The sequence below is a fragment of the Eptatretus burgeri genome, chromosome 2 (genome assembly GCF_056783735.1).
Source record: "Eptatretus burgeri isolate ZD-2024b chromosome 2, Ebu_testis_v1, whole genome shotgun sequence".
Lineage (NCBI taxonomy): Eukaryota > Metazoa > Chordata > Myxini > Myxiniformes > Myxinidae > Eptatretus > Eptatretus burgeri.
In genome coordinates this window covers 30,736,109-30,745,286 of record NC_140962.1, presented here as the reverse complement: position 1 = coordinate 30,745,286, position 9,178 = coordinate 30,736,109, and the positions used below count along the sequence as shown (strand labels likewise).

The 9,178-nt window shown below is 42.1% G+C and overlaps 1 protein-coding gene across 5 annotated transcripts in view; it reads left to right on the top strand.

Moving 5' to 3' along the window:
* The window catches only part of KYNU (kynureninase), a 117,824-nt gene that overhangs the window by 20,336 nt on the left and 88,310 nt on the right, over positions 1 to 9,178 (top strand). The gene's annotated exons all lie outside the window — the stretch shown is intronic.

Sequence of the window (9,178 nt, the reverse complement as noted above, 5' to 3'; positions counted from 1 at the left end):
CGGCCTCGACGGTTCGATTAATTATCGGGCGTTTTAGCCCACGACCAACCCTTTACGTGAAGTAAGATGGAGATTCAATAAAGGAAAAGACGAAGCGAAACGGGAAAACAGTTCAACATGAAGCACATTTATTTCGCGATGAACGGAAAGCACACATATACAATTACACCAAAAGCAAATGTAAAAGAAGAAGAAACACAATAATACACAAAAAGCAAATGCAACAATGCAGATCTAACCGACTACCGAGCACACGGCAACACTGATACAGTTTTACTTCACAGACGGCGCCGACAACACATACACTCAAAGCAAAAGAAAAGGACCACCCTCAAGGATGAGGGGGGTAGGTGGGCCTGGGGCCGAGACCGCGTCGGGCCTACCCGTCTGATGATGAGCCGCAAGATGGCGGTGGCGCCCCGACTCCGCGGGCCTCGCGGACAGTGTCTGGTAGGGGGTGGGAACGGGGCCCCCTTCTCGCACTATCTCAGCGCGGGGGGGAAACAGGAGGGGGTTGTTGATGCTCGGGGGAAGGAGGATATCTCCCTGTCTCGGGTCCCGCGACGAGCGTCTCCACCACGACCTCGGTCGCGCCGCCGGCCTCTCCCTCCGCAGCTCCCCGACTCCGACACGAGCACCCCCTCGACCGCCTTCGCCGCCGCCACCTCTCCACAGCTCCGTCCAACCGCCTTCTCCGACTCCTCTCTTGACTCGTCCCAACTCTTCACTGACTCCGAACTCTTAACTGCCTTGACTGACGAACGCAGCCCCTTATATGCCCCGTGGCCTCGCTCCTTCACCTTCGACCCTTTACCTCCGACCCTTCACCTCTAACTGGCTCCCCATTGGACCGAGGAAAAGTGGGCGTGAATGCTTTTTGATCCATGAATTTGCATATATCGATATTACTCCAACGCACCTGGAGGCGGGGCCAAATCGCCCCACGCTCGCCGATAAGACGGAACAGAAGTGGGCGTGAGTCGTTTTTGATCCGTTTTCTTCGGAAAGGCTGTGCCTCTGCACCCGCTGCTCGGTGCGCGCCCTGCACGAGTCCAGTATCGGTGCCCACAAGCGGCGTGGGAATGACGGTGATGCGATGGTTGCGAGGGCGAGTTGTGACGGTAAAGGTCGTGGCTGTTGTTGTGAAGCGGCGTTGCGGTTGGTGGTTGTTGTGTGATGGCTGTTGAGACGTGGTTGGTGGTGGTAGTAATGGCGGCTGGTCCAAAATAAAGATAGTAAAAGAAAAACGGCTATCTAGAAGGGTCGCAGCCCGCATGAATGACATTTATTCCCTCTAAACAACGGGTTTGGGCCTAACTACACATATACTTACAGAGATATCTCACCTAAGGGACCTGAATGGTGGTTTGCGAATTTCGTCAACCACAACAATATATATATGTATATATATATATATATATATATATATATATATATATATATATATATATATATATATATATATGTATATGTATATATATATATATATATATATATATATATATATATATGTATACAGAGATGCCAACTTTTGGAAATCAGAATTAGGGAGGATTTTCAACCGACACCAAATAATGTGCGCGAAGCGCACATCTCGAGCGCGGAGCGCTCGACCCTTGCGGCGGGGTCCAGGGCCCGCCTTAGGGCCCTGGAAGCTCTGGGGTTCTAGATGCTCTCTAGTGCCCTCTGAGCCCTATTTTGGAGCATTTAACATGTTAAGAATTCCCACTTTTTGAACAAAAAAAAGGGGAAAATTGTGCACTTTTTAATGTTACATGTATGTTAATATTAGTAAGTTAGGGGACAATCAAAGATTAACAAAAAGCACAAAAGAAGCAATATTTTTCTTCCCTTACTGGCTGGTACTACTGCTGCTTGCTTTTTCCATGGCAGCTTTGCTGAGTGACAGCTGTGTGGCTCTTTTAGCCCTTCTGATTATGTCTTTGCTGTATTCTCTCTGGTAGCAAGGGGTGTTATGAGCTAGTTTTTCAATTAAGAGAGCTTCCAGGGTTTTGACACTCAAATTGGGACGAAATTCAGTATGATTCTTCCGTACAAGACTGAGTGCCCGCTCACATGATGCGTTCGAATGAGGAATGACCAAGATTCCCTTCATCACTTTGCTCAAATTAGGATACTTCTTGGCACCAGTGCAGGGATCTGTGAGCTGTGAAATCCGATGCCACTGCTCATCCACTCTCACTGTCTCAGTAGCAATTGTAGCTATGGAGGCGTCTGCCTGGTAGTGAGCGAATTCACTCTCAAGACTGTCTATGTCACTATCACCGCCACTGAACAGACAGGGGAATTTCTTGATGAAAAACTCCACACAGTCAAACCCCACTTCTTGGTGTAGCTTAACATCCAGCACCTGAGCATGCTTGGCTAATTCATCATCCAGCGGCCAGGTTTTGAAGATGTAATTGCAGGCTTTCACATAATATGAGCGAACTGCACTGAAGAAACCTTGGATGTCTGACTCACTCAGAGTGAAGGTGGATTTCTTGAGACTCCTTTGTTCCCTTATATACAGTTTGGCATCGTTCCCAATCATGAGGTCCTCATCATTCTTCTGATGATTTCTGTCAGAGAAGGGTACATTTACCAGAGCAACCGATGACACCGATGGTTTCAAAAACCACACGAAGATATCTTTCAGAAGACCATTCAATTCTCCGTGCAGGAGATGAATACAGGGTTCGTCTCTTTGGAGCAGAAGATTCCCCTTCTCAAAAAGCTTGTTAGCATATCGAAGGAAGAAACAATAGAGTTTTGTTTGTGGAGACAAGAACATCCTGTTGACACGTTTTTCTCTAGATTCCTGCACAGTGTTTGAGGAAGATGCGCTATTAGTTGTAGAACTCGTAGTACACTTAGCCGCAGGGCGATCACACTTGCGTTTACTGCCAGCAGAAGAGGTCAGACTCGTAGTACCAGATCCAATTTTGCGTTTGAGGAGAGAGCTTGAGGTAGGTGCAGCCAAGGAAGAAGACCTCTGATTCGAAGGTTTTGCTGAGCTTCTATCAAGTGATTTGGCAAAAGCAGAACTTAACTTGGGTCCTTCTTTGCCTGTAGATGGGACTATCACAGTCTTTCTCGACTCTGAAGGGATCTGCTTTGTGGATGAACGTGATGAAGGGCCGGTGATGCTACCTGCTCTCAGCATTGGTTTTGGTGCTGTCCCTGCTGTCTTCTTCGCAGCAGATACTGCAGTGGTAGTGGTGAATGCTGCTCCACGAGTGCTTGATCCTGCAGTGCCAGTACTGGCAGTAGATACAGTGCCGTCCTTCTTGCTCGTTGTTAGAGTCTTGGCTACAGTTGGTTGCATTTTTCTTCGTACTTCTTCTTTGAAGAAGAGGCGAAGTGGCTCCCACTGTTCAATCAGCCTGTCTAGGCACTGACCAAGGGACAGCCACCTTGTTGCGACATGCTTCAGAATCTTGTGTCGGGGCATCACAGAGTTCTTGCAGTGCTTTCACTCCTTTGACGCGTTTACTACTTTTGTCCAAGTAGTAGTAAATATCGATGAGAAAGTCATCTAATTCAATGGGTAAGGCCTGAGCCGCCTTCTTGGCCGTATTGTGCATCATATGGCAAGGGCATCCCATGATGTTGCATTCTGGATTTTGTTTGTGGATATAAGCAGCGACTCCTTTGTGCTTGCCCACCATGACAGAGGCATTATCAGCACAAAAGGAAACACAATTTCCCCACGGAATTTTCCTGTCACTGAACTCATGATCAAGCAGTTTGAAAATGTTTTCTCCAGTGGAATCTTGTTTGCACGCAGGCAAACTTAGCAAACCTTGCTTCACAATCCCAGCACTGTTGTCATAGTACGAAATCAGGACAGGATATAGCTGGGCCTCACCACTGTCATTGCTACCGTGCCTGTAGCTAGGCTAAATGGAGCTAGTCTAGCAATATCGGCAATAGATGAAGCAGTAACATTTGACAACTCACCAATTACACTGGTCAACAACAAATTTGTTGTCTGCATTTTTTAAGCTGATTTAGGACGAATCTGATGCGCTGAATCCAAAACTCACATTAGTTTTGTTCAATCAGGTCAAGTTTTTGAGATATGGCCACATGTCGTTTTTTACATTTTTGTTCACATGTACGCATGTGTGGAGCATTTTAGAAGAAGTTGGTGGGGGTAAAATGTCATGTCAAATAATTGTTTTAATTGGAAATAATTATTTTAATGACAAGAAGTATTCAGGTACGATAGTTCTAGGTGATTATGTCGAAAAGGGATCAGTTTGAAGTCATAAAACCTCAAAATCTTCCAAAAATTGGTGAGGCAAAGCATAAAGTTCGTGGATCAAAACTAAAGTTAATGGGGCAGATTTTGTAATAATGTGATACAAAAAAGTTGTATTTCTTGAAATAACGAACTCTGAAGAATGTACAATACCTACATGCGCCAATTTATGACATGCGCTTCTGCTCAAGCTTGGAGTGCCACAGTACGAACCCAAAGATTGGAGACTGTTCATTGACAGCAGCAAGCGATCACTGAAATGTGTTCTGCTACACAACGGCAACCAGTTTGCCTCTGTACCCATCGCTCACTCGACTACACTGAAGGAGAAGTATGGAAGCGGTGAAGTACGTGCTGGAGAAAATTGGTTATGATCAGCATAAGTGGTTTATTTGTGTTGACCTGAAGATGGTGAACTTTTGTTGGGACAACAGTCTGGCTTCACCAAGTACCCATGTTTTCTGTGCATGTGGGATAGTAGGGACCGTGCTCAGCATTACACGAAGAAGGACTGGCCTGTGCGGGAGGAATTGGTGCCATGCAAAGAAAGGAACGTCATCAACGACCCTCTGGTGGACAGACACAGAATACTCTTCCCACCGCTGCACATCAAGCTCGGCTTAATCAAGCAGTTCACCAAGGCTCTGGACAAAGATGGTGACTGCTTCACTTACTGCTGCCAGGCTTTTCCAGGATTGACCATGGAGAAGTTGAAAGCTGGCATCTTTGATGGTTCTCAGATCCGTCAGCTCATCAGAGATCCAGAGTTCAAAAACTCAATGAACGAAGTGGAACTGGAAGCGTGGAAGACATTTGTTTTGGTAGTGAAGAACTTTCTTGGCAACAATAAGGCCAGAAACTACGCAGAACTTGTCAACAACATGCTGACTGCTTTCAGAAACCTGGGCTGCAACATGAGCATCAAGATGCACTACCTATTTTCACATATGAACCGGTTTCCTGAGAACCTGGGTTCAATGAGTGACGAGCAGGGGGAGAGATTCCATCAGGACATGAAGGAGATGGAGACCAGGTATCAGGGTCGCTGGGACGCAGTCATGATGGCTGACTACTGTTGGAATCTGAAGAGAGACCTCCTGCCGCTGAACATTCCAGGAGTTCGAAGAAACGGAAGTTCAAGCCCTGAAGTTTGAACAGTGGTGACGCAACATGCAATTTACTTGTACTTACCTTTATCAATGCCCACCATTCAGATGACAGTAATCGATGTTTCTATCATGTAATCAATAAATGTTGTTGGCAAAACATTTTTTTTTCTTAAAAACATGTTTAGCATGATATGTGTTGACAAAAATCAGCTGATAATGCCACAAAAATGTAATTGATTTTGTCACAAGATCTGATTTTTTCAAATCAACTTAGCACAAAAACCTGACCTGATGGAGAGAAACGGATGCCATTTCCTGATTCAGCAGTGCCAGAATACCCTAATTCACTTGTAGAAATCTAGACAACATTCAGAAAGTAAAAAATTGTTGACCAGTGTTCTTTTTTCTTCTTTGTTCTTGTTCTTTTTTTTTTTCTTTTTTTTTTCTGGCTTTTTGTTCTTGTTTTTTTTATATTTTTTTTTATTTTTTTTTTTTTTGTTCTTGCACATCTTGCACATCTTGCAAGTTTTTGTTCTTGCACATCCATACTTTGAAGCAACTTTTGAATCTGGAAACATCTTTTGAAATTGAGGTCCAGCATGATCTGAGACTGATATGGGCAAGTTATGTTCCACAATAAATCCACTAAAGAGAAGTTCCGCTCGAGTAACATCCTCTTCCTCGCTTGTCCCTTGTTTGGTGAAATAATTCAGAAGTGTACCGGTACTCGTGCTCGAAGATCTCTCCTTTGCAATGTCCGTGTGCCGTTTGCTTCAACGTGCTTCCGAATATCATCGCGACCTCCGTGCTCAACTGAAATATCAACGCTGCATACTGTACAATACGCATGATGAATTCCTCTTTCAGACTTTCGAATACACGGGTATTGGAGACTGTATTCGGTCTTGTACTTCTGAGACCATTTCTTGGTCTTCGTAAGCTTCTTTTCTGCCATTTCGTAATCAACATCGAGGGCTTGAAGCATCGGTAACTTCGAAGTCGATGTTCCACAGCTGCAGCGCGACTCGTAGAACTCTAGCGGCTGTTAAACACCGCACGGTGGTCGCGACCGCCGGGCTGGTACGGGGCCCAGCTGCATGCAGTGAGCGTATCGCATGCATATACACTGTGCATACATACCGCATGCACTGTATTGCACACAAACCGCATGCACTAAATCTCAGTGCATGATCGCATAAGCGAGATCCAGACCCAATGTTTCGCTGCTCCTCATTTGAATTTGCAATTTTTTACGTACAATTTGGTAGCAGCGAACGTTATGGAGTTACCACATGCTATACGTAGCAGACGATGCTTTTCATTCAATTCTCATACCAGTACATTCTGATTAGTGAACAGTGCAAAAATATCAAAATTTCGGGAGGATAAGGATAGTGATCGTAAGGGCGGGAGTTTGGGTGAATTTTCGGAAGCCTCCCGATGAAATCGGGAGGGTTGGCATTGCTGTGTATATATATATATATATATGTATATGTATATATATATATATATATATATATATATATATATATATGTATATATATATATATATATATATATATATATATATATATATATGTATATGTATATATATATATATATATATATATATATATATATATATATATATATATATATGTATATATATATATATATATATGTATATATATATATATATATATATATATATATATATATATATATATGTATATATATATATATGTATATGTATATATATATATATATATATATATATATATATATGTATATGTATATATATATATATATGTATATGTATATATATATATATATATATATATATATATATATATATATATATATATATATATATATACATATATATATATATATATATATATATATATATATATATATATATATATATATATATATATATATATATATATATACACACACCCACACACACAGCACAATAATGATCAGTGGTTGGGAATTATTCAATAAATCCATTTTTTGTACTCCAATCGAGAGTCTCACCAGAATGACTCAACGTTTCGGCCAGCAACCCAGCGTGAACTGGTGTGTGTTGAAAGTGTTTTCACTTTTGAAAAAAGTGGTGGAGTCGAAGCAGTGGGGTAGTCGTTGCCAATACAAACCATTGGGCCAATCCAGCGCCAAGGATTAACACTCGAAAGTGTTTTGAACGTGCTCCACGAGGCCTCCACTCGGCATATCAAAAGCAATTTTTCTTGTTTATCTCCTCCCGGATATACCTGGGGGGGGGGGGGGGAGGGACCTATTCAGTCGACCAATCACACAGCTATGTTGCAAAATCTCGTGACCATTGACCCATGGCAAGCTTGTGTTGCAAGCGTCTGTTGGAGAGGTGCATCAAATGTGTTTTATCCTCGTTCGTTCCCTGTGTTGGTAATGTCCCACTTTTTCTCTGTCCTCCTCCCACCATCGGCGCCTCTGTGGTGCATTTGTCTAAAAGAGGACCACGTGCCTGTGGTAAGGGTACACTGCAGTCTCCACTGTCAGAGGTGACCTCATCTGACCAGTGTGCCATGCCTCCAGTGTTCACCAACTTGCATGGTTCGGGGAATACACCAGCACGTTCACATTGTCCCACAGGGGAACATGGCATGCCATATATATATATATATATATATATATATATATATATATATATATATATATATATATATATATATATATATATATATATATATATATATATATATATATATATTCAGAGTAGGCCAAGAGTCACTGAAAGTTATTTTTTTTTTTTTTTTATAACTTTTTAATTTTTCATTAATTTTTAATTTTTCTCTTTTTGTTTTTTTGTTACAGATAAATAAGACCAGGGAGATTTATTATGAATAAATTTACCAATAACCAGCATGTGAAAATTGTTGAATTTTATTACTCCAGTGGGAAATGAATAATTCAAACTCAAAGAAAATTTCGCATTCATTTTAATGTTCGAGAACAACATTCAGAAAACACGATTCGCAACTTGATTGTTTGTTTTGAGTCAAAGAGGTATGTTCATGACTCAGCCTGCAATGGAAGACCCAAAACAAGTCGTACTCCAGACTGTGTTAGGGAGAGTGTTAACGAAAACCCAGAAACATCAACTCGTAAAAGTGCAACTCAGCTCGGAATGGCAGGATCATCATTGCGAAGAATAATTAAGGATTTGTTGCCGTTTCCTTACAAGTTTCAAATGGTGCACGAAATGGCAGCTCGAGATCCAGCAAATCGACGAATATTTGCAACCAAATTGCAGCAACTCGTGAGGGACGATCCTGATTTTATGCAAAAAGATATGAGTAAAGAAGCCCATTTCCACTCGAGGAAGTGAAAAATAACATTTCCAGGGAAATTGCGGCGATTGATCAATGATTTTTGTTCTCTGTAATGGATCACGTTTTGGAAAGAGTAAGGCTTTGCGAAGAAGCCAATGGGGGGCATTTGTTGGTTCTAGGACGCCAGCAGTGACCACTATTTTTGTTGTGTCTGTCTGTCTGTCTGTCTGTTTGTGACTCTCTCCAGAGCATAGCTCCGTGACGTTTGGTGCGATCTTGATGAAACTTGGACACAAGTTTGATATCATGGTCTCGTTATGTCTTTTTGTATGAGGGGCGTCCCACGCCCCCCTTGTGGGTGGAGCCATGCCCACTTGAACTTTTTATTTATTTTTATTTTATTTCTCGATTTTTTTCTCGCAATTTCATTTCCTAGAAGCTGTGCGTAATGTCCATAAGTACAACATATAAAAAAATCCGATTTGATTTGGTCAATTTTGATGGAA